This window comes from Onychomys torridus, chromosome 5, assembly GCF_903995425.1.
Source record: "Onychomys torridus chromosome 5, mOncTor1.1, whole genome shotgun sequence".
In the NCBI taxonomy this organism is placed as follows: Eukaryota; Metazoa; Chordata; class Mammalia; order Rodentia; family Cricetidae; genus Onychomys; species Onychomys torridus.
In genome coordinates this window covers 89,893,777-89,917,201 of record NC_050447.1, presented here as the reverse complement: position 1 = coordinate 89,917,201, position 23,425 = coordinate 89,893,777, and the positions used below count along the sequence as shown (strand labels likewise).

General features: G+C 44.3%; 1 pseudogene; it reads left to right on the top strand.

Annotated features, from left to right (window-relative positions):
- Nucleotides 1-19,109: 19,109 nt before the first annotated feature.
- On the top strand, nucleotides 19,110-23,425 carry LOC118584613 (annotated as a pseudogene).

Sequence of the window (23,425 nt, the reverse complement as noted above, 5' to 3'; positions counted from 1 at the left end):
GGAGTGTTTCCAAAAACTTGGGAAAAAAGACCAAATATCTATTTCTTATTAGCACACTTAGTATTTGTGGAAATGTAAGGATGGGCAGCAAAAGTCTATGCTGGTATTTTATTTTAGTGGTTTATTTTGGGTTTTTCAAGACAGGGTTTCTTTGTGTAGTTCTGGCTGTCCTGGAACTATCTCTGTAGACCAGGCCAGCCTTGAACTCAGAGAGATCCACCTTCCTCTACCTTCCAAGTACTGGAACTAAAGGCAGGACCCCCACCCCTCCTGCTCTACGCTGGCATTTTAAACTATTGCTCTGGAAAAGGCGACATCTTAAAGAAGGAGACCAGGGGTTAACCACCCATTGAACACTCATAGACCAAGCAGCAGCATCCTGCTTGATGGGAGAGGTGCAGTCAGACAAAGTCAGACAAGGAGAGCACAGGAAACAAAGAGGGATAGGAATGTGGACTGAGGTGGGGGAGGGTGGAGGTGGGGGAGGGTAGCAGGATAGTGCTTATCTAACGTGTGTGTGTGTGTGTGTGTGTGTGTGTGTGTGTGTGTGTGTGTGAGAGAGAGAGAGAGAGAGAGAGAGAGAGAGAGAGAGAGAGAGAGAGAGAGAGAGCCCTCAGGTTCTCCCCTTGGCCTTGCAGAACATAAACACACACAGAGCTGTGGCACAGTAAGAAGCCCCTCCTCTGTAGGGAACCCATCAGTCTCAGACAGGAGTTTGTCACTCCCCAGCGCCAGCCTTCCAGAAGACTCTGCTGGTGCCACAGTCAGGATCAAGGGGCTGCACCACTTCCCAGTGCTCCAGAGAGCAACTGGGGGCTATGCTGCCCCTCAGCAGCATGACAAGCTTTGTAAGGGCCCTGCTCCAAGCAGGAGGCTAGGCCTGCGCCTCTGCCTGCCTACCCACTTCATTCTCTGGGAACCAGTTCTGCGTGGTTTCAGGGAAGGGGCCCAGTGGTCAGTGCAGTCAGCTCGGCAAGTGAGTGGTCACTTGGAGAGGAAAAGTTCCCTCCAGGACCCTTCCCAGCACAAGGGCCCCCAGAACCTTGTCTTGCCTCAGCAGCTGACCCATAGTTCTCGGAATGGCAGGTGGGAAGGAGAAAGCGCATTCCTGCTTTCTTGTATGGCAACATTTTTTATGATTCCTTTGCCTGACACTCACTCTTCCTGCTAAATATTTTAGCTAAAGGTAGAGACTTGAAGAGATTTTCTATTCCTCCTCTGTAATTTCCTTCTTACACAGAGTTCTGTTTTCTCCTCTCTCCTCCCAAGCGTATACAAGCAACTTGAATCTTGAAAGGAATAAGCATGAAGCCTGTGAACTTTCCCAAGCTCCCACTCACCCTCTTCCTCCTCTGTTTGCCCTCCTGCCTTGTCAGTTGGGATTGGGGTTGTGGGGAGGGGAAGGGGGTTCTATGGAAGAACAGAACTGATGGACTGCTTATACAGTATTAGGTTATGTGATCTGGGCAGTACAGCATGACCATCCACATCTTAGAGAGACTGAGACCTGGCAGCTACTCAGTTCACAAGGCTGATGCCTCAGCAGTCCCAATAATGTGCTGGAGGCCTGAGGAATCTCTGGAGAGCCACTGATCTTCAGTCCTCCTTGGAAGGATGAAGAAGCTGCATTACAGTGTCCCTGAAGGAGTACAAGAGTGGAAACATCTGCAGCCACAAGACATATGTACTCATTAGTGGGGGTAGAGGTGGGCAAGCAACACCAGCACCCCTTTCCCCAAGGCCATCTTTCTATCAAGTCTTCCCTCTCAATTAATCCTTCCTGGAAAGGCCCACACAGATTGCACAGATTGGCGCAGAGGCGCAGCTTAGTTAACTCCAGATCCAGTTAAGTTGACAAGGAAGATCAACCATTGCTCCTCCCCCTTGTTCACCATTGTTCAGCTCACTCAAAGAACCACCAGGGGATAAAGGGTAGGAGGGAAGGAAGGGAGTTGGCTTGTCCTCTAAGGAAGTGACATGGGTGTGTGGGTGGAGAGGCATCTAGGGAGAGCACAGTGGATTGTTTTGAAGTCCTGAGTTAGTTACTTGCACATAGCTGTAAGAAAACACCCGACAAAGAGAAAATTAAGGAAGGGAAGACTGGGGGGGGGTGTCATATTATTAGAGGCTTTAGCCCATTACTGTAGGGAAGGTCACAGCAGGCCACACCATCACAGCCAGGAAGCAAAGAGCAAGACAGGAAATGGCTAGGTATAACCACTCCTAAAGACCTGCCCCTGGTGATCATCTCTTTCCTGCTGCTCAGCCAGCCCCCATAACCACCCTGACAGCAGAAAAGGTATTCTAAAGAGAGACCCACCCTCCCCTGTTTTCAGAACACCAAGCAGGACCTTAATCTGGGGACCAAGGGCTCAAATCAGAGTCTAGGGTGGACTTGTTCCTGTTCAGTGACACCCCCTTAGCTCTTGTCAGAGCTAAACTGGATCTGAATACTTGACAGCTCACAATTCTCAAGATGTTCAAACTTTAAGAATCACAAGTCAGATGACTCATGACTCCAGACTTAATGTGACACCTTCTGGGCTTCCCTAGTCTGGTCGTCTGGTCATTGCTGTGGGATGTTGGGTGAACAAGGTAAAGTAAGAAACCCAAGTAGTGTGTAATTAGTTCGAGACCAATAGTGATTTTAATACCCAAGAATCAGGCTTTACTTGTGGAGAAAGTGAAAAGAACATTTTGAGGGATGCTTGGAGGGTTGGATTCCTTGATACCTCCAAATATGACAAACTCCTCACTACCAGAACATGCATTCTTGTTTTATTTGGTCTACAGATTTGTGTATGTATCTGTGGCCAGGTGAGCATGTATGTGCAGGTTCACACGGAAGTCAGAGACCAATCACAGGGGTCATTCCTCAGGGACTGTCCATCTTTGAAGCAGGCTCCCTCCGGGGGAACCTGGCCTTGTCTGTCTTCATCTCCTCAGAACTGGTATCACAAGTGTAAGCCAATGTTCAAGGCTTTTTTCCATGGGTTTAGGGATGGAGTAAGGTCCTCATACTTGCATAGCATGAGGAAAAAAAATTAGAGATACATTTTACAATTGCAAATTGCTGACTTTGCTTCTGTAAACTTGCTTGCGTTAGACACTGACCCATCCTCTCCCTGGAAATCAGTAAAAAGTTTCAGAGCCCAGCCGTCGGCCTTGGGACAAGGTCTGTAATTATAGATTAAAATAATAATAAGTCCCTGTTTAAAAATTCCTCAAAGGGGACCCAAGATAAGGACCATCTGGCGAGTCCAGCAAACTAGGTCAAATGTCAGCCAATCATAAGCCTATAACTATGCGAACTCCCCTCCAGAGTAACCGCTCCCCTTAGACCTCCCCTGAGCCAACCAGTTTACGACGAATGTTACAAAATTTCCCGCATAACAAAACGATTGCTGAAATATATGATGATTTTTAAATTGGGCCAAACCCGGGGCACCTGGTATCTTATGCTAATTTTGTAGTTTCTGCCTTTAAAAATGCTTGTAACCACTGCTCAGGGCTCTCTGACTGACCAGGGCAGAGAGCCCACTTGCGCCAGTGCTGAATACATTCCTCATGCGTGTTGCATCTGCTGGTTTGGAATCTTGGTTTCTCGGGGGGCCCTCTTGCAGACGAAAGTATCCCAGGGGTCTGGGGTCTTTCAGCAGACACTTTACTGACTGTACTGACCCCCAGAGCAGGCTGACCCCCTCTTCTGATAACTCCTGTAGTGAAGAAAGTGGTAAGAGTTGGGGTGATTTTTTTTGAACATCACTTAGTGAGTCAGCAGGTGTGGACTTGTGACAAGGACTGTTGCTTTGTCTCAAAGCACTAAATCTTCATGTGATTTACAGATGACTGTAATGAATGTGAATCACATGATTGTGTTGAAGTGCGCCCCTGGCTGCAGCCCTTAGAATGTTTCCTGAGATAATTAGCCCGAGTAGAGAAGCTCTGCCTTGAATGTGAGAGGCACCATCCCCTAGGCTGGGAGCACAGTGGAACTAGAGAAGGAGTTAGGAGGGAGCTGATGGTGCAGGAACTCTGTCTCCTGACCATAAGCAGTCTGAGCCATGTGCTCCCACCACCGTGCTATCCAGTTTTATCTCATGCTCACTGCAAAGAATCCTGCCGATCATGGACAGAAGCCATGAGTCAAAACCAACCTTCCCTCATCGTAAGTTGTTTCTCTGGGGTGTTTGTCCCAGCAACAGAGCAGTCTGGTGAGCACAGGAAGGCAGAAGCCTGACAACTCTGCTTTCATTTTGTGTTGGTCTCCATTTCCACCTTACACTGGGCTCCAGATTCCTGCTCAGCACTGAACGTAGACTCAGTCATCCTTAAGGAATGTTCAGTTTCTAAAATTACTAAATCTCTCTTCTCTTCTTTTAAGGTCAAACACATCAAGAGAAGAAGAATTAAGATATTGTCACGGTTTGCAGTGACCTCACAATCCACAGGTTGTCAACTATTAGCCTTTACAACATGGTTTCTGACCCCTGGAGGTCTTCAGTTACTGCACTAAACCTAAAGGACACAGTCACTGATCTCACAGACTCCATCTTGCCTTTTGACTCCTTCTTTCTCTGGAGTGTTCTCTTCTGCGGCTACCTTGGATTTCAGGAGAGCCAGGTTAATGAGCCTCTTGTGACAAGAGCTAAAAATCCTCCAGGCAGCAGCAGCTTTCATCCAAACAGATGAGGCTCCCACATCCACTCTGAGCGTTGTGGTTTGAACTGATGTATCCCCCGACAGGTTCAAGTGTTAGAACACTTTCTCTCCAGGTGGTGGCGCTGTTTCAAGAGGCAGTGTAACCTTCAAGAGTGGATCCTTGCTTAAGGGAATCTGACACTGAGAACAGGCCTTGCCTTGCTATTTTCTGTCTCTGCCACCTCTCCAGCCTGCTATTTTACATATATTAATCTGTTTTGTTCCACTATCTGGGAATTCCCATGGAGAAGGCTGCTTGGGGTAGAAGGCACAGGGCTGGAGACCAGTGGTTGCTGGCTCAAGTCATTCACTGACTGTTCTTGAACACTGACTATTCTGGAGCTCCCCAAACCCCAACATCTTCTTCTGAAAGTGATGCTTGCAGCCTTTCCTGGCTGCCAGTGACATCCTGGGATTTCATCCTCTCTATAGACCCAAGGAGAGGTAGGTAATGGCAAAGTGCAGGGTTCCAGGCCCAACTTTGACTCACCCCCAGAACTACCCCAGGGACTCTACTGGTGGTATGAAATGTTGCTTGGATATGGTGTCCAGAAGAGTAACGTGAAAACCCAAAGATGGCAGACCATCAGTATAGATACCGCTAAGAAGTTTCCCAGTTGCAGATGCTTCAGGGGACACTTCAGGGGACATGAGAGTGAGATTCAACAGTCAGCTAAGCACATGTTGCCCTTGCCCCTCGCATCTCCCCAGAGACTCTTATTTCTGTCCCATTTCCATGCATGCTGTTCTCTGTGCACAACTGCATCCTCACAGTGAAATATGCCCAAGAGAAGTGCTCTAGGAAGGCTGCTCTGATGAAGCTTTCTAGCAAACACGTTTGCACAAAGATGCTGTGCATGGAAGGGAATTTCCAAGTGTCCTAGGGTAGACATTTTACTTTTTTTTATTACAGTTATTTATTTGTGTATGTGTACACAAGCCATGGAGTTTGTGTGGAGGTCAGAGGAGAACTTGTGGGATTCAGTCCTCATCTTCCACCATGTGGGTCCCAGAGATGGAATCTAGTCTTTAGACTTAGCAGCAAGTGTTCCTGCTAACTGAACCACCTCACCTACCTGGAGACACTTTTCCTAACAACATTTCCGGATCCAGGATGCTGAGTACCAAGATCCCGTATCAAAATAGGACACAGTCACTGCTGCTGAGCTTTCTTTTCTATTTCACTTGATATAGTGTTGGGAGCTAGAACTGTGTTTCTCAGTCCCAGAGGCAGAGTACAGTTTCCAGGGAAGCTTTTAAGCAGTCTGGGGCCAAGCCTCCTTCCCAGAAGCCTGGATTCCATAGGTGTGGGCTGGGACTCCAGCATTAGAAGCTGTATAAAAGCTTCTACTGTGGTCTAACGTCAGCCACCACTAGAAGTACTCAACCTGGCAGCGGGTCTGTCCTGAGTGCGCAGGGAGCCCCGCCTTTCTAAGAAAGAACATGTCTACTCAACTGTAAGGTCCATGGTGACAGTGATCAGTGAGAATTCACGCCTATCCCCATGTTTACCTCTAGCTATTCCCACATTCTCTTACCTCACTATGACTCTCTCATGACTATCCTCCTACATGTGAGCCTGCCAATAATGGTCCCCATCCTTGCAGGAGCCTTTCTGGGTGACTTAACCTAGGGAGACATAGCATACACGTCTGGTCATCTCAAAAAGGGAACCCATGGCAGACCAAAGTAATGATTGTGCCCAAGTCTAGTCTAGTGAGCTGATGACTCTTTACTTGGTTTACTAATAGGAGCATGGGTGAGGAATTATCTACAGGATCAGATGCATCATTGGAAAGCTCATCAAAACATGGGTGATGGCTCACAAAAGCTGCATCCTGGAGCTGGAGCTCTCCACACAACCTGCAGTCAGCTTGACAGATCCCAGGAGTTCTCAGCCCCTGGGCTGGCCCGCACTTCCTGCCCAAGAGCTGTTCACTGTGTCTATAACCCTGGGGATCAGCCCTAGTGAATCTTTCAAGTTTGAGCTTTCTATATCCTTGAAGTTTGTTTACCTCTTATGTCCCATAAGCCCCAGCTTCCCTCCCTAGAGGGAAGGTTTCGCTTTAGAGGAAACACAGAAGTCCCACATCGGTGACAAACACTGCAGATTTCTCTGAAATAAATTCAGTATTAGTTAAGGATTTGGGCTTTGTGTTGGTCATGACATGCTTTATATTTATAAAAGAACAGATAAGGCACTTGGGTAATCATAAACCCTCATACTTAGATAATGTCTACAAAATAAAGTTAAGAGATTTAGCACCATTGTGTTTCCAATTTCACTTTCTAAAGATCTTGTAATTACTATTCTTTTTGTTTTGTTTTGTTTTGAGACAGGGTTTCTCTGTGTAGTTTTGGTGCCTGTCCTGGTCTCACTCTGTAGACCAGGCTGGCCTTGAACTCACAGAGATCTGCCTGGCTCTGCCTCCCAAGTGCTGGGACTAAAGGTGTGCACCGCCACCACCCAGCTTGTAATTATTTTTCAATGTAGGGTAAATACAAAATTATGATTTATGTCTGATTGAAATATGGAAAGAATAACAAGACAGTGGATATCCATGTGCCTGCTACAATTTGAATATGAAATGTCTTTGTGGTGGATTAGATTGTCAAATCACAACATTTACAATCACCTAGGAGACAGGCCTCCACCATGTCAGTGAGGGAGTCTCTAGATTGGGTGAGGGAGTCTCTAGATTGGGTGGTTTTGATGAGAAGACCTACCTGGAGTGTACATGGTATTGCCCCATGGGTTGTGGTCCTGGATAGAACAGAAAAGTGACAATGAGCCAAGCGTCAATGTTCATCTCTCTCTGCTTCCAGACTAAGGAGTCAGTATGAGCAGCCGCCTCATGCTCCTGCCACCATGCCTTCCCCACCATGATGGACTCAGACCATGAGCGAGAGCCAGCCCTTCCTTCCTGACCTTGCTGTTGTAGATATGTTGTTACAGCAAGCAGATAAGTAACTAATACAAACCTCTAGACTCACATATCAGATCTTGTTTTCCCGGCACTATTTTGGAAGGTTCTGGAAACTTTAGAAGGTGGGACCTACATGGAGGAAGTAGGTCACTAGGGTTGAAACTTTGAAGGTTACATGCAATCCCCGGTCCCTTGCTCCTGATCTGCTTCCTGTCCTTCCTGAAGTAAGCCACATGCTTCCTACCACAGGCCCAGAATCCTCAGAGCCAAGGACTGTGGACTGAGACTATTAGACAAAATAAGGAATCCTTCCCTTTGAGCTCTCTCACAGCACTATGCCATGTAAGCAATGCCACATGCACAATCTATTGATTGCCTGACCCTGGTTCCTCCCACCCCAGAAGGTCACCAAATCTTCTATTCTGCATTCATTTGCTTTTCATAGTCATTTACCACAGTTGTACCCACAGCAGCATTTAGTTAACAGATTTTTTTGCTTTATCCAAGTATAGCTCTACTTTCCTTTTGGCCTAGCTTGGTATGGTGGTTTGAAAGAAAATGGCCCCCATGGGGAGAGGCATTATTAAGAGGTGTGGCTTTGTTGGAGTTGTATGGCCTTGTTGGAAAAACTCTGTCCCTGTAGAAGTGGGCTTTGAGGTCTCCTATGCTCAAGCTATGTTCAGTGTGGCACACAGTTGCTTCTGCTACCTGTGGATCAAGATGTAGAACTCTCAGTTTCTTCTCCAGCACCATGTCTGCCCATATGCCACCATGCCACCTGCCATGACGATGATGAACTAAACCTCTGAACTGTAAGTCAGCCCCAATTACATGTTTTCCTTTATAAGAGTTGCCATGGTGGTCATGGTGTCTCTTCACAGCCATAGAAACCTTAACTAAGATACCTGGCTTTCATGGAAACCATGAACATGCCAGATCCTAGGCTATTGCTTCAGTCTTATACTCAGTACCTATGGCCCCTGTGGCTCCTCCCTCTTTCTTGGTGACAGGGGACAGTGTATGCTTCTGGTTGCCACCAGCTAATAGGAATTTCGTTCCTGGTGCCCAGTGCTTCTGCTCTTCCCATGCTATGAAGTGGGAATACCCAGATTCTGGTTTTGTGTCTCTTTCCTTTCTCTTTCCCAAGTGACCTCATTTCCATCCAGGAGAGCTGAGCCACTCTCGAAATTTTCTCCCCTCTGAGCTCCAATGAATATCTCCAACAGCCTCCTTGACACCTCCACAGATAACTAATCTTAGCTTCAAATTTGTTTCTGAAAAGTATAATTCTTTTTCTTTTCCTTTTGTCAAACTCTTTCTCTTCAGCCTTTCCCGTCTCAAGAGATGGCAATTTCATTCTGCCAAAATTCTTGGATTCTCAAATCTTCCTCCCATCTCAAATATCACATCTAACTCACAGCATATCCTGTGAGCTCTGCATCTGGAACCCATCCCACGTTCTCCCACTTCTCACGTCCCCTGCGGCTATCACTGTGGTGAGAGCCGCTCAGTGTCTCGCCTGCCTCCTGCAGGATGCACCAGGCTGGCCTCCTGCTGCATCCCACTTGTGCTTTACCCATTCCCACCCCAGTCAGCTCTCAATGCTCCAGCCAGAAGTTCCTGCTTAACAATTAATCAGGCATTGACCTTGACCATCTCCAGTAGTCCCCACTAAAGACTGAATCTGGGTCCTCCATGGTGTAAGCATTCTGGCCAGAATGAAGGCCTTCTAAAGAGACATGTGTGCATGTTCCTTTGAGCATTCGACCATTTAAACAATGGAATCCAAGAAACTGTAGTTTCTTAGGAATCTCATGCTAGGAAAAGGGAAATACTGAAGCCTGGTGCCAGACAGAGGGAGACTGTCTCCCAGGAAGAGATTTCACATGACCTGTCAGGCCACCTTGTAGGACAGAACGGAGCTGAGACAATGATGGGTGAGTGATGGGCAGGACTATGCCTTGACCAGCATTGCTTAGCTATGCACACTCTTGCCCTTTATAAACCTATACCTTATGTACTGGTATCCCCAGTGATGGCTTGGGGGAGTCATTGGTCTTCATTTTTGTCCCTGTTCTTCATGTGGCCCCATTAAATGTCTTTCTGCTTTTTACCATCACTCATTTGTTTAACAGGCCTGTTGAGGCTGGGAGGTTGAGCCAGGCTTGTTAGGGCTGCCAAGGCCCCAGCTCTCACCCTACCAACTCCAGTACCAATGGTATGGCTCCTGGTCTCCTTTCCAACTCTGCTCTCACCCTCCTCTTTCCTGGAGCACTGTGCCTAAACTACTCTGGTGTCCATTCCCTGAGTGTCAAACACACCCTCACTCAGCATCATCAAGAATCTCCTTCTCCACCTCCCTCTCCTTTCCCTCACTGTGTAGCCCTGGCTGGCCTGGAGTTTTCTATATAGACCTAGATGGCTTTGAACTCACAGAGATCAGCCTGCCTCTACTTTCTTCTTGCTTCTGTTCGCAACATCAGTACATCCCATTACCAGCTTCATATTTATGCTCATCTCTCCTTCACATAAGGCCATGACCACCTTTCTACTGTGACAATTCTGCCACCAGCACTTCACTGTTACAGTCTGGGGTCTTACAGAAGCTGGAAACACGCGAGGTATTTAAGGATTAAGTGAGTGAGTGAAAGGGATTTTTCTCTAGTCCAAGTTTTAAGATGGGGACAAGCCATTCACTCATTCTCCTAATTAGGTGCTGTGCTTTGTTCTGCTTGAGAGCAACATAAACCAACAATCACCCAGACAGGATGAGCTTATTGTAAGACATGGGAACAGACATGGGAACAGATTGTTGAAGCTAATGGTGGAAATGCCCGTAGGTTTCCCAGGGACATTGAGCAGTGTGTTTGACTCTCCCTGTGTCCCCACTGAAGGTCACTGTACCCTTTCCCTTCACTCTACAACCTCACAGCACACTTAGCCTATGAATATCACCCAAGGCCAGCTACCTACAAAGAAACTGACTTCTTTCTCAAACCCAAGTCACTCCTGCTTAGCCAGTGAGCATGTAATGCCACACAGTGACCAGAGAGTAATAAGTGGTCTGTTGTCACCTAGAAAGTTGGCCTTGCATTCTCATAGCTAGTTATCTATATAGAAACTTATGTGCCCTACTCAGATGTGTGTGTATGAGTGTGGACATATTCATGTATGTGTAGGCACACACATATGTGCCTAGGTGCGGACACATGTGTGGAGGTCAGAGTACCACCTCATCAGCTGGTGTTCCTCAGGCCCCACCCACCTAGCTTTTTAGACGTGATTTCTCACTGGCCTGGAACTTGGGGATCCCCCTGCCTATCTCAGACTGCTAGATTCCAAGCATGCCATCAGATGGGTCCTCAGTGACCGAGATTAGGTCCTCATGTTTCTAAGGGAAACAGAATACAAGTTGAGTTTATCTCTTAAAATCTCCCAAGTCCCTTAAACAGACACACTGGAAAGAGACCAATAACCTCTTCTGATACTGTCAAATATTCGTCTCTTCACTGTAGAATGGAGAGGACGCTTCCTCGTGACTACCTATCTGTAGCTGTGTGATTCAGTGGGTTCTGTTACTATGAAGAGGCTGAATCTGAAAAGAGGTGTTTGATTGACGCCCAGATGAACAGCTCTTTGTCTTCTCTTCAGAGAAAAGTCTTCACAGCTGCAGATTCGAGACAGCTTCCCATTACACTTGATGCATTAGGGCTGCTCTTAAGGCAATCTGCATTAAAAGCTGCTTGGTGGCTTTCCCTTCCTCTTGACTCTTATTTCCAGCCTTCTCTGACTTATCCCTGGTGCTTGTCTTTCTTCAAATAAAAGAAAGTAAATTTTGCTGACTCCTTGATGAGGCTAGAAGAAAGAGCTAAGAGCAGCCTCGAGCAAAGACCAGGGTCTCCAGAGCATTGTGGGAGAGCGGAAGCATCCGGAGTTCCTGTGCTTGACAAGCACTGAACTCTTGAGAATTGATCTTGCAGAAATTTGGAAGAGCCTATAAAAAGGTAATTTCAGCTGGCTGTGATGACACACGCTTGTAACCTCAGCACTTGGGAGGTGGAAGCAGGAAGATCAGGAGTTTAAGGCCATCCTAGGCTACTTAGCAACCTTAGACTCACTAAAGATGACCTTGAACTACTGTAGATCCTCCTTCAGGGATGGCAGGTGTGAGCCACCAGTTCTGAATCCTCCATTCTCTCTGCTGTTGGTTCTTCCTTGCTTTTTAGAGAATCATCTTTTGTTTTGTAAATGCATCTCCTTGCCTGTTTTCTGATTTATTTTGTTGATGTTTGTTTCTTTCCATCTTTATTAAGTCAGTCTCTCTCTGTGTGTGAGTCTCTCTGTCTCTCTCTCTGTCTCTCTTTCTGTCTCTGTCTCTCTTTCTGTCTGTCTCTCTCTCTCTCTGGTTTATTTTTGTTAATCATCCTGGCTCTTTGAGGGAAATGCTTGGTTTCTATATTTTTAATATATCTTGATTTTTAATAAATGTTTATAAAACTACATAAATCCCCTTGTGTGTTACCGTTGGTGATCTACCAGTCTTGCTATACTGGGCTCTAGGTCAAATTGCCTGTTCCCACTTATTAGTTTGCATATATTAATCATAGAAATAAGGTGTTTGTGATGAAATTTCCATAGCAACTACTTTGCTCTTACTCACTACTCCTTATCCCTCACCATTCCTCTTTCCATCCATACCCCTCACAGACTCCCTTTTACTTAATTTCCCTGCTAAATTTCACAAACATGAGAAATTTGTCTTTGAGTTGGAGTTTGCTGTATTTTGTTCAGCACGGTGAGCTGCAGCTGCATCCACTTTCCCGGAAAATGACTTGTTTGTTCTTCTTTATGGCTGGACAAAGCCCCACTGTGTGTTATTGCCATGCAGCATCAGCTTGTGCCTTTGCCGAGGGACACCAGGATGCTTCCATGCTTAGCTACTGTGTAGATGCACGGGGAAACATGGGTGTGCAGATGTCTCTGCAGCAAAGAACTTCAACTTTTGGGGGTACATACCCAGAAGTAGAAACATTGATTTGTTTGTTTGATTGATTGCTGTTATTTCAGATTTTATTTTTATATTAAAGCAAGAGTGATTCGGAAGAACATTGGAGAACTTTTTTGGACTTAGTTCCTGTCTGTCATTTTATCATTCAGTTGCATTTCCATACTATAATCAGGGACTGTCTTATTTCTGAGTTTTGAAATTTATATAATTTTTTCTCTCTGACTTATACAAAAGCAAATTTTAGTTATGATTGATGACTATTTGGAGGGTATTATATGCTTTTTAAAAAATTTCAGGGCAGGGCTGGAGAAATGGCTCAGAGGTTAAGAGCACTGACTCTTCTTCCAGAGGTCCTGAGTTCAATTCCCAGCAACCACATGGTGGCTCACAACCATTTGTAATGAGATCTGGCGCCCTCTTCTGGCCTGCACGGATATGTGCAGGCAGAACACCGTTTACTTAATAATAAAATAAATCTTAAAAAAAAAATTTCAGGGCAAATGCAAACATGTATGTGCATATATTTATGTGTGTGTGTATATATACATACACATTCAAAATATGTGTTCCTGACTATTAGAATGTGTGGGTGTCTATAAATCTGAGGGTCTGGATTAATGGTTATTAATTTAATTGTATCTCTACTTTTAGATCATTGAATCTAATTTCTAGGAGAGACAAGTTTTAAAATTTTATTATGATTATACTTTTTTAAATTCTCTTTGCATTTCTGTCTATTGTTGCTATCATTCAACCATCCATCTGTCTATCCATCATCCATCTGTCTATCCATCATCTATCTATCTATCTATCTATCTATCCATCATCCATCTATCTATCTATCTATCCATCATCTATCTATCTATCTATCTATCTATCCATCATCTATCTATCTATCTATCTATCCATCATCTATCTATCTATCTATCCATCATCTATCTATCTATCTATCTATCTATATCTCTATCTATATATCTCTATATACACTTACCTATCTATCTGGGGGAATATGTCACAGCATCATGTGGAAGTCAGTTGTCTTCTCCCATCATCATGTTCCAGGGATGGCCCCAGGTAGCTGGGCTTTCAGGAATATCATGATCTGCTGAGCCGTCTTGCCAGCCCCCTTGCTGGTTTGTGTATTTTCTACACAGTCAAGGATCATTGCTTGTAAATCTTCACTGGATGAAGTGTTTTTCAAATAAAATTAGCTCTTTTATCTGATTTAATACTTTCTTTGACATTGTATTTTGCTCATTACTATAAATAGTCTTTAAAATAATTTATACAGAGAAGGACTTTATTCATTTCTGCACTTTAAGAATGCTGTAGGATATGCTTGTTTTGAAATCTCTTACATATTCATATATCTGTCTTCAACCTGGTTTTTAAAGTTTTTTATTTTTATTATTTTATATGTATGGGTCTTTTGCCCAGACACATGTCAGTGTACCATGTTTGTGCCTGGTTCTCCTGGAGCCAAAAAAAGGGCATTGGGCCTCCTGGTACTGGAGTTATAGACAGTTGTGAGCCACCATGTGGGTGCTGAGAATCAAACCCAGGTCCTCTCCAAGAGCAGCCCCTTCAACTCATTTTTTTTGTAACAACAATTAATGTAAAAGGAGACTATGAATTTGAAAGACAACAAGAAAGGATATACAGGAAATGGTGTAATTATATCATAATCTTAAAAATAAAATAAGTAACAATTAAAAACAACCTGAAACAAGTTTAATGGACTACTTTATTACTTCAACCAATTTCTCTAATCTTATATTTTTCTACTTAATATGTTATCTTCTTTCCTCTTCCTCCTCCTCCTCCTCCTCCTCCTCCTCCTCCTTCTGCTGCTCCTGCTGCTGCTGCTGCTTCTCCCCTGCCTCCTCCTCCTCCTCCTCTTCCTCCTCCTCCTCCTCCTCCTCCTCCTCCTCCTCCTCCTCCTCCTTCTTTTGCTGCTCCTGCTGCTGCTTCTCCCCTGCCTCCTTCTTCTTCTTTCATTCTTGCTTTTCCAAAGTATTCTATCTGGGGAGTTGATGATTAGTGGAGCAGTGAGTCCTCAGTCAGCAAGGGCAAAGCCCTGGTTTCAGTCCTGAGCAATAGAATAGAACATCATTTCCACAGTAGTCTACTACTCCATCCTCCTACCACCCCCATCATCTCCCCAGTACCACGGGAGCTGCTTTCTATCACCAACGTGGACTTTTCAGCACGTGCTGTTTAACTTCCCCAGGCCCTGCCTGATCAGAGAAAGCCTGGCTGCAGAAGTGCACTCCCCTCCCCCACTCATCTTCTGCCTCTACTTCTCCCAGATTGTCTGGGATTTTAATATCTGCCAGTGGTGAATTTGTCTCATTTGATGAAGGATTCTTACTTTACCTCAGCTTTGACTTCCGTTTCTCCTATTTTTCACAACTTCCACTTTCTTCAGGGGAAAGCCAACGTTGTTTTGTTTGGCCGGAGTGCACTTCCCAGTGACTTCTCAGAGGGGTTTGTGGTCAGCAGACTTGATCATCTCCATGTCATGGTGTCATCTGGATTTTAGCCCCACATGAGAATAATGATTTAGCTGTTAAACAAAATTATATGTTCAAATTCTTCTACTACAGACCTTGTGTCCATCTGTGTGAGTGCGCACATGCCCAAGTGGATGTGTGGGTACACATACATGTGTGTGCACTTGTGTGTAGAGGCCAGAAGTTGATACTCAGTGTCTTCCTAAATTGTTCTCTACATTATTTTTTGAGACAGTGTCTCTCACTGAACCTAGCATGGATGAATGGATGGATGGGTGGGTGGTGGGTGGATGGATGGATGGATGGATGGATGGATGGATGGATAGGTGGGTGGGTGGGTGGGTGAATGGATGGATGGATGGATGGCCAACAAGGAGCTCCAGGGAGCCTCCTAGCTCTACTTCCCCAGCCCTGGGAATGTAGACATGCACCACCACTGCTGGCTTTTTCACATGGATTCTGCAAATTGAACTCAGGTCTTCATGCTTTCATGGCAAGCACTCCATTGACTGAAGATCCATAGACCTTGGAAATGGTTTCTCTGTCAATCAATGTCATCAGTAAGAATTCTGGTATTGATCTAATTGTTTTCCTCTGTAGGTATCAAATGGACCATCCACCATCCACCACCATTGTTCAACCTGCCTTGGGGTATCCACCTCCTGCTTTCATGCATACATGCTTTGGAGAAATCCCCATCGGTCCCCCATCCCACTCTTCATCATGGCTTCAGGATCCCTAAATTGTCTGAAGTCCTTGCACCATGCAGCCTTACAGGTCCATTGGTTCAAGGTGGTCATGAGTCTTAGAGAACCACATTTCGGCAAATCTTGTGATCAGAATCCCAAGAAACCAGTCTTCCTTCTCTTTCTTTTGAACATAATGAAGATGATTGTCCAGTTGAGCATAGCAGTCCACTTACAAGCCAGTCAGAGGGCAGCCCAATTCAGTCTATCATAAGACATAGATGAAAGCAAAGGGATGTGTGGTCACTAAGCTCCTAAATCAACATCCCTTTGATGCTGCCCCACTAGGCTCCTCCCACAGGCACTGCTGCAGCATCTTCATCCCCTAAGCCACAAGAGCTGTGCTTCGTATAGTTCCTCAGTAGACAAAATGAGTAAGAAAGCAACCTTTTCTCTTCCTGTCCAGTAGTTTCTGAGTTACCTCTGTTGCCTGTTATGAAACACCATCATCTGGATTGTATCTTTCTCTTTCATCCAAGGGAAATGCTGTGATTCTTGTCATTTAATGTACATTTGCAAAGCACTATGTACCAGGTAACTTTATGACAACCAGGGGTGCAGCAGTGCATATAGAGAGACACATGCTATCATGGTGGAGAGACACTCAGGTACATGCAATACAGTATAGACCACATAGTTTCAAGGGCTCATGGGAGCTGTCAATGGAAATGAAGCAACTGCATGTAGCACAATGACTTCATTTTATCGTTCACCCACACTTGGGGGTCAGAGAGATGGCTCAGCTGTTGAGAGCACTTGCAGCTCTTCCAGAGGACCAGGGTTCGGTTCCCAGAACTCACATCAGGCAGCTCACAATTGTCTGTGACTCTAACTCCAAGGTGTCTGATGCCCTCTTCTGACTCTTTAGGCACTGCATACATGTGTTCATATATACAGACAGGCACAAACACACATACACATAATACAAAATAAAATAAATCTTAAAAAAATGAGCACCATACTTGGAATGGTGACTTGGGATGTGATCTGCTCCTTTTTGCTAATACACACAAGATCATAGCCCTTCTTTATCTGTGAATCCACCCCACCTACATGCCACTCTACTCCTCTGGCTGGGACTGGGGTTTTCTGTTCTGAAATACTTTTTTAGTAATATGTCAAATCTAAGATACCCATTCCACACAGTGCACCAGATCCTAGCAAGTCCTTCCAATGTACCATGCTTCTAGAGTCCTGCTTCCGTGTGAGAGATCCTGTATGTGAGATCATCTTCACTACAGTATCATGCTGGATAATGTTCCAACTGGCTATAGAACTCTAGGTTCTAAATATGTTTCCACATACCTTTATGCCAGTGTCTGGTGTCCCCTGATGCATGTCATCACTAGTGATGGGCCTTTCTAATCTAAGTACTGGACTAAGGAACATAGTGGTCTTCTTCCATAAACCACCAGCCACACAGCAGCTGGTAAAGTTTCTACAACAATCTTCTAGGGGCCTCAGGTTTATCTCTTACGTTAGTCACAGTTCTCTAAATGGACAGAACTGATAAAGTGAATGTGTGCCTCTCTCTCTCTCTCTCTCTCTCTCTCTCTCTCTCTCTCTCTCTCTCTCTCTCTCTCTCTGTGTGTGTGTGTGTGTGTGTGTGTGTGTGTGTGTGTGTGTAAAATATTTTAGAGTGGCTTATAGGCTATTGTCCAGGTAATCCAACAATGGCTGTTCCTCCAATGCAAAGGCCAAAAATCTAGTAGTTGAGTAGTTGTTCAGTCCTCAAGACTGGATGTCTCAGCAGTCCCAATCTGGTGCTGGAGTCCTAGACGATTCCTAAAGAGCTGATGGTCTTCAGTCTACATCAGAATCCTGAAGAAGGAGAAGGAGAAGGAGAAGGAGAAGGAGAAGGAGAAGGAGAAGGAGAAGGAGAAGGAGAAGGAGAAGGAGAAGGAGAAGGAGAAGGAGAAGGAGAAGGAGAAGAAGAAGAAGAAGAAGAAGAAGAAGAAGAAGAAGAAGAAGAAGAAGAAGAAGAAGAAGAAGAAGAAGAAGAAATCAATTCTAATAACAACAGAGGAATGTCTTGGCAACAGGATAAATTAACTTGCCAGTGAGAGTGAGAGAAAGCAGGAAAAAGGCAAGCTTCCTTCCCCCACATCAGCATCAGCAGAAGGTGAGGCCCAGACTCTAGGTGGGTCTTCCCACCTCAGGTGATCCAACCAAGAAAATTCCTCCCAGGTGGGCCTAGATGTTCGGGTTATCTAACTGCAGGCATGCTTAAGCTGACCATCAAGATCAGCCATCATGGGTCTCAAAGGCAGCATCACTGCCTTGGCACGTGGATGCAGATTTAGAGGAGAGGCCTGGATGTTCAACACTGGGCCAACAAGATGCTGGTTGTTGAAGCATTTATGTGTATGCCTGGAGTCAAAGTCAAGATTTTGCTTCTAAGAGAGTCTCTTTCTAATTACTTTTTCATTTATATGTTTGAGATGCCTAACAGTCTTCATTCATGGATGAACTTTTATTTAATGCTAAAGCCTACAGGACACCACAGGTCTAGGTAAAGAACTCCAAAACCAAAGTATTCTCTGAAGTGAGTTGCAGGAAGGATGGGCTAAGGTAGGGCTCTTTCCCTGGGGTTAGAGTGTAGGATACAATTTGAGACAGAGTTATTCATTCACTTTAACTCAGCAAATATTTATTAGGTACTTATCTTGGGCCAAAAGGGACAGGGGAATAGAGATGACAGAGCAGTGAACATGAGAGACAAAAATCTTGTGGTTGGGAAATCTATATTTCAGTGGTAAACAAAGTATGCAAAATTTACAGCAGATTACCAGTCATGACAGCTGGGGACAAGGGATCAGAGAAGAAAATAGAAGGTTTGAGTGGTGGGGTTTGAATCTGATGCTTAGAAAACACATTGCTGAAGGGGAGGAGACATCACTTATCAAAGATTTGACAGGGATGAGGGGCATCCAGGTGTCTGGAGGAGGCATTTAGACCATTAGACCTCATGCATGGTGGAGGGGGCAGCTGGGAATGTAGCTCAGCTGAAAGATGCTTGCTGCAAGTGCGTAAAGCCATGGATTGGTCTCTAGTAACACACAAACAGGCATGGTGGTGCATGCCTGTAATCCCAGCACTTAGATGGTAGAGTCAGGAGGATCAGAAGTTCAAGGTCATCTCCAGCTCCATAGCAGTTTTAAGAGTAACCTGGGTTACAGAGAAGACCCTGTATTTAAAAAAATCCAAGAAACTCATGGTTTCCAAGGGCAGCTTGGAGATCCAGGTGGAGACAGGTAAGAAAACTCAACGTAAAGAATACAGGCAAGGAGACCCCAAGGGACAAATTTGTTCAGCTCCTCTGAGGTCTTTCACACTCCTCCTCCCTGTGATGGGAACTATAAGAGAATGCTATGAGAGTCCCAATTTCTAACTTGGGATGTATTAGTATTACCCAAATGCTGTTAGGGAGGAAGGAGAAGAAGAAAAGCCTGAGGGTCAGAGGCTGTTGTTTGGGCTGGGGTAGAAGTAGGACAGTGGAGCTAATATCATATGTCAATGATCTTATGGGATGTGAGAAAGGGGATTTAAAGATGACTTCTCAAAACTCAATCAAATCCATGGGAGGGTGAAGTGGCTGTGAACTGAGAGGAAAGATGATTTGCTGAGGCTTTGTTGATGGCAGCGATGATGATGATGATGATGATGATGATGTAGATAATGAGGAGGATGAAGATGATGGTGTGGTGAAGATGATGGTCATGCTGCTGCTGAAGATGATTATGAAAATGATGAAGATGATGGTGAAGAAGATAATCCAGTGGTGCTGCTGATGAAGATTATAATGTTGGTGACACTGATGGTGCTGATGATTGGGCCATGCCCAGCTGAGATGCCCATTGGGGAAATTTAGGCTCAGGGTACATATGTTGGAATGTCACATCAGTGAGAAATGTGACTCCCTGTGCACCATCTTATTTCAGAGCTTCCGTTTTCTCAGATGCCACCTTACCCTGCTCCAGCCACCCTCTAGCTTGCTCAGGAGAGTTGTCAAGCCCATGCTCTTGACACCACCTTTTCAATTCAGAATGTTGAGTGTCCTTCATTCCCACACACCTAGGATGAGCATTTACTCAAGATCATTCAAGTAGGAGAACACATAGATTTTGGTTAGATTTTAAAAATTTTCTCCAGTAGTAGCAAGGTTGATAAGAGTTCTTTTGTGCTCTGAGAAGCTGAGAAGAAGGGTCATAAGAGAGCAGTATGACAACATCCAACTGTAGACTTTTGTTGATGAGAACATTGATTTTAAAGCTTAGGCAATAACTTTCACTTCACACTAAATTGTCAAGAGTTGAGAGTTGACACACATGGCATGCCTCGTAAACTATGGCACAAATGTGAAGAGTCATAACTAATTAAAGACCAGCCACCTTTGCTGACAGTCTCAGGGATAAATAGACAGGGTCTCACTGAAGTAAAACTTTGGCCAATACCTTTGACTTTTTATACTTCTTCTCTAGCTTCAAGTAGAAAATTCCAGTAGGTACAATACTTTGTGTTTTTAATTGGGGAAAACATACTGCTTCATGTGAGGGTACAAATGAGTAACTGCTCATCAGAACAAGGAATTCACATCAAATTTGCATAAAGTTAAGTGAATTTGCCAAGTAGACAGCTGGCATATTAAAAGAAGTGTATCAGTGAAAATGTCAAATGAATGTTTTCGATTGGTATGAAAAGGTTGGAAGACATTTGGAAAGATGCTATGATGAACTGTTACAGCGTGAAGTAGCCATGTGTCTGCCATGTTAGATGTAATGTGTCAAAATCTTGATTGTTTCAAGTGTCCTATGAATCTTTACAAAGTAATAGAGGTAGGTATGGAAGCAACCCACTAGAAAGGCTTGAGGAATGTTTAAGGATGCTGTGGTGGGAAGCCATCACTGTCACAGGGATGCAAAACTTGTTCCCTAAACTCAGTTCCCCTCCAAAAGTATGGAAGGACTTGAGTTTCACTTTTTCAGCTTTCTTGGTTTCATTTCTGTTGCTTTGACAGATACCCCAAGAAAAAGTAACTGAAGCAAGGAAGTCTTCATTTTAACTTATGATTCCAGGTTTTAGTCCATTATTATGGGAAGGTCAAGGCAGGAATTCAAGCAGCTAGTCACAACACACCCAGAATTAAGAGCAAAGAGAAATGAATGCACCCATGCTGTTTACTTGCTCACCCAGCTAGCTTTCTTCACTCTTAAACAGTTCAGAGCCCAGGGAATGGTACTACTGCCCATAGTAGGCTGCAGCAATTAATAATTAAGCCACACATACACACCATAACATGCTCACAAAACAACCTGATCTAGAAAATTCTTCAGTTGAGACTTTCTTCCCAAGTGATTCTAAGTTGTGGCAACTTGACATTTAAAACTAACCACCCATAGCCATCTGTAAAACAAAGAGCAGCATTAGGTGATCACATGAATCTCAAATATTTCTTGGGAGTGACATTTGTCAAGACTGTGTTTTCATGTGGATGACCATGAGGAAATATGGAGAGAGACAGAGAGAGAGAGAGAGAGAGAGAGAGAGAGAGGGAGATAGTTTGGATTGTTAATGTCATATATCAATCTGTCAAATTTATCAGGGCCATGGAGAGCCCAGTTATTTGGTTATTTGGTATTCTAATGAGATATTTTTTAGATGAAAATGATATTTTAGTTGGGAGACTGCATGAAATAGATTGGATCCCATAGTAGGAGCAGGTCTTATTCAAAACAGTAGGTACCTGAATCGAACAAAAGGCCTGTCAGTAAGATGAAAATCAGTGCCCCACTTGCCTCTGACAGCTTGCCTTGCCCCATGCACTCCCACAGAAACGCTTCAACTAATCACAGTTCTTCCCCAGATGAGACCAGTGTCCCGGGCAGTGGCTCTACATCTCATTCAGGCCCATGCCAAAGATATAAAATTTGGTGTGGATGCTGGAGCCTTAATGCTTAAATGTGCAGAACTTTTAGCCAATGCTAGAATTGTTACAATGGGGACATAGGGAAGAACTGATTATTGAACAGAACTAGGGAAGTCCCAAAGTAACAAAATATGGAGTCACTGTTGCAAAGTCAATTGATTTAAAGGATAAATGCAAAAATATGAGAGCTAAACTTGTTCAAGTTGTTGTCAATAACACAAATGAAACTGCTGAGGATGGTACTATCACTGCTACTATTGTAGCACATTCTATTGCCTAGGAAGATTTTGTGAAGATAAGCAAAGGTGATAATACAGTAGTAAAAATCCAGAGAAGTGTGATGGTGGCTGAATGCTGTAATTGCTGAACTTAAAAAGCAATCTAAACTTGTGACAACCCCTGAAGAAACAGCTCAGATTGCTACGATTTCTGCAAATGGAGACAAAGACTTTGGAACATCATTTCTAATGCGACGAAAAGGGTTGGAAGAAAGGGCATCACCACAGTGAAGGATAGGAAACCACTGAATGGTGAATTAGAAATTATTGAAGGCGTGATGTTTTACAGAGAATATATTTCCCCATGTTTAATTAACACATCAAAAGGTCAAAACTGTGAGTCCCAAGATGCCTATGTTCTATTAAGTGAAAAGAAAATTTCTAGTGTTCAGTCCATTGAATCTGCTCTTGAAATTGTCACTGTTCATTGGAAGCCCTTGTTCATAGTCACTGAAGGTTTGATGCAGAAGCTCAGTTTTGAACAGGCTAAAAGTTGGTCTTTGGGTTATAGCAGTCAACATTCCAAGGTTTGGGGACAATAGGAAGAACCAGCTTAAAGACAGCTAATCCTTCTGATGGTGCGGTATTTGGAGAAGAGGGGTTGAATCTAAATCTTTAAGATGTTCAAACTCATGACTCAGGAAAAGTCGCAGAGGTCATTGTCACCAAAGATGACACCATGCTTTTGAAAGGAAAAGGTGACAAAGCTCAAATTGAAAAACATATTCAAGAAACCACTGCACAGTTAGACATTACAACCAGTGAATATGAAAAGGAAAAAGCTGAATGAGTGACCGGTGGAAACCAGGTGGGTTAGCTGTGCTTGGAGGCACAAGTAATGTTGAAGTGAATGAGAAAAAGACAGTTAAGGATGTTCTCAATGATAGTAGAGCAGCTGCTGAAGAAGACATTCTTCTAGGACAATTCACCGAGCTCTGCTTTGGCAAATCCCAGCCTTGGATTCATTAAAGCCTGCTAATGAAGATCAGAAAATAGGTATATAAATTATTAAAGGAGCACTCAAAATTCCTGCAATGACTATTGCTAAGAATGCAGGTGTTGAAGGATCGTTGATAGCTGCGAAAATGCTCCAGAGTTTCTCCGAAGTTTGTTATGATGCTGTGCTCGGAGACTGTGTGAACATGGTGGAAAGGGGAATCACTGACCAACAAAGGTTCTAAGAACGCTTTGCTGGATGCTGCTGGGGTGGCCCCCTTGCTAACCACAACAGAAGCTGTAGTGACAGGAATTCTTAAGGAAGAAAGGAACCCTGCAATGGGTGCAATGGGTGGAACGGGAGAGGGTACGGGAGGTGCCATGCTCTGA